This window comes from Prunus dulcis, chromosome 6 (genome assembly GCF_902201215.1).
Source record: "Prunus dulcis chromosome 6, ALMONDv2, whole genome shotgun sequence".
NCBI classification, from domain to species: Eukaryota; Viridiplantae; Streptophyta; class Magnoliopsida; order Rosales; family Rosaceae; genus Prunus; species Prunus dulcis.
The window spans coordinates 9,273,865-9,277,445 of NC_047655.1; positions in this window are offsets into that span (position 1 = coordinate 9,273,865).

Genomic DNA, 3,581 nt, shown 5'->3' on the forward strand with positions numbered 1-3,581 from the left:
ACCCAGCTATTTATACATCTTTAGGGAATCACTTCAGGAGATATGCTTTGTGCATTTAATAACCCTTAAAGATAACATGTTGGTCTCCGTAAATGTGCAATAAGGGGGGCACAATTGAATTTTGAAAAATATGGAGAAAACCCAACATTCCTTGTTTCTGCCAGAAACATTGTGTCATACAAAGTAGGTATATTCCCTTTTATTCCGAACACCCAAGTATAACTTTCAGTATTAACAAATTTTGGGGTTCGTACTATGGGTTTGTTCTTTCACGTTCATTCTCATCTATAATGGAATTGCCTCAGTCCATTTTGGCCAATAATATTGTCGACATTTAATAATTGAACGTGGTTCCAATCAACACAGCCCATTGATGATTTGAGTAGCTACTTCAAAATCAAAATTTGTCATTCATCAATTCATGATCCCACCATTCTCATGTGCATGCGCATGCATCAATTATAAGCATTTCTTTGCCTTTTGGGTACCCAAGCCACTGCAGGGGGCTTTTATTATGTGAGAATGTGAATTATAACCTCCAATGGAGCGTTATGTTATAGTAGGGCGTGGATAATCTCCATTTAGGGAGTTGGAACATTTAGAACCATATATCTGTCATGCTGCAGGCATGCCACAGATTAATATATACATGTCAATTGATTTCTGGGACTTTAACCCATACAATTTGCAACGCATTAGGCGTGCACAATATCAATATTGACATGTCAAGGGATTGTCCTTTCGGGACTTCAATCCACATCATTTGCTACGCAACAGGCGTGCATCATATTGATCACTGCTATACCCATATTCTGTTCTTATGGGACTTTAATTTGTGCAGTGTATTATCAATGTATCCAACTTGCAATTTGTAAAATTTGCATTAATAATTCATGGATACATACAAGCCATTCTTTTGGAACAGACTTATCTCCCCATTTGGTTACCTTTCAAGATAATATATCAAATAAGTATATAAGCATAAAATAACACAAGTATTGCTTACATCCTTAGGTGGGAGAAACTTTTCTCAAGTATCATTCAAGCTCATATCGGCCCAGTAAATGTAGTGCTTGATGATCTAGTTATATCCTGCAAAGCAAAATCACAATTCTTTTCTCTGTCAATAACTCTCAGAGTTAGGATCACTTCATGGATTCTTTCTTCAGATGTTCATTCTAAAGAAATAAAATCTCTTATGAACAGAGAGTTGCAAAAGAGAAAAAATGCAAAAAAAATTGTGATGTTGATGCAAGATAAGGTAAGCAATCAGGGAAGGAAGCTGGTGGGAGCAGAAAACAAGCTCTCAATTCTCCTAGTCTAGAAGGACCTCAGGAGATTAGAGCACAAGGCCGCCTTCACAATCCCCTGATCTTGCAGAAACATGATCAGGGATAGTCTTGCTTCCTGAATGGATGATCAGAGATAGTCTTGCTTCTCAGGCATATTAAGTGCTTAATGATAAGAAAAACAAGTAGATATAACATCATTTTGTATGGGAAAACTGGATGTCTTCTGCAAAGAAAATTTCGTTAGTAACACATTTATACACAAATACAATGAATAGGTAGAACCGGTGAATTTCAAATTAACCATAGGAAAAAAAATGCGAGATTCTCGGGATACTTTTGAAAAAGTAGCTCCGTGAAATCCGTAAAGCAAGATCGGCTTTGAAAATAATACTTGAAAACGCCGAAAGTGCCGACAGGCATTATTGGAGGCCACGTGAAGTTTTGGACTCTTGCTAAAGAAAAAGATAATGTGGGGATTCGAGAAGATATTGGAATCCTGAAAAGTTGCCACATTTTCGTCTATAGATATTGCCTTTGCAAAACTTGATTGAGCAACTGCGTTTCAACTGAACTTTGTTTCAACTCAACTTCCTTCATTTTCTGAAACTTTAGTTTTGTAAGACTTTCTTTGAAACCTTCTTAAAATGGCTTCCTCTTCTTCCTGCCCAAATAATTTCAATTTAAATGATGCTCCCAAAACAACCAGTGACGCCAAAGTTTGGCGTCCATCCTTTGTATCCCAAAATCGTCATCTCACAGTTAATGATTCTGTGATGATGGATGATGCTACTGCTGTCACAGTAGCTAGGAATTTCATTATTCCAATGGATGAAATGTTGTTGACAGGGAGGTCTGAGGAAGAGGCTATTGATGACTCAATGGCTTTTAGCATTCAGAGTGCTGCTTCTGTTTCTAACATGGCTGATCGTTTGCGTGCTAGAGCAAACGAGGTTCAGAAGCTGACAACTGAAAATTATTCTCTTCAAAGAATGCTTCATGAGTCTCAAAAAGAGGTTGAGAAACTCAAAGGAGAGAATAATTCCTTGTTGAAACTGGTGAGTTCGTACTCTGTTGATACACAGAGAAAGCTAGACATGCTGCAGGTCTCAAATGAAAAAATTTTGGGAGACCATGAGAGGCTCATGGCTAGGCTTAAGAAGCGCCGTCCTCTTCCTTCAGAGGCTTCCAGAACATAATGTAATTTTATAGATTTTACAGGGCCTGCACTTTCATTGCAGGTGTAAAAATCTATCTGTTGTATGTTCCTTTCCTTTTATAATAATAATTGCGCACATTCTTAAACTTGCATATGTGGTTTGTATGTCTTTTCAAAATGACGGTCTGGAACCTTGTGCCTTATAGGTTCAAATAACCACATCAAATCTCTCATATTTCCATGCATGTGAGCCCAGAATTTTTTGGTCTGGGTTAAACCCAAACTCATAATTTATTCGCCATTTTCAAATGGACATGAAATATGAATTGAATAAAAGCTACGATAATATCTCAATATAGTAGTGAAGAACATTAACTACTATATACCCACAACTTCAAGTTTTAGGATCTCTCATATATTTGGATCCATGGGCTTCCGCCCCAGATGTAACAAAATATGTGGGGAGCCTCAATTCATCATTTGATTTTTATACTGATATTATCCATTTCACGGTGTATTCTTAACAACCGGATTCACAAAATATATTTCTTCCTTGAGGTGTCGATTATAACAAAATCGAACTTTATTAAATTCATCATCTTCTTATGCCAAAGAAATATGTGGCGTACCACAATCTGTAATAATACCTCAAGTTTGTCCATTTAACTGTTGGAACTTTAGGTTCTCAACATTGTTAGATTTTGAACTTCAGGGCAAAGTCACATATTTTCATGGTATGGACATTCAATCCCCTTAGATTTTGAACTTCGGGCCAAAATCACATATTCTCATGGTATGGACATTTTTACAATTTTCTGTACATATTTCGGGACTTCAAGCCCTTACATAATTGTCCATATTTTGAGGAACTTCTGGCATCTCATTTAATTGTTTATCCATGAGTTTAAGGAACTGCAGGTTCCATTTTGTATATAGTGACGGTTTCCCAAAATGGTTAATATTTATGCATACGTCACTATTCATGTGAATAGTACTATTCATCAATCATGAATACATATCTATTCATATGTGCAGTACATTTGCCAGTACAGTTATTATTCATGTGTATGGCACTTTTAACCAATACGGTACTGTTACATCATTAAGGAAACCCAGGTCCTTATTCACATGTC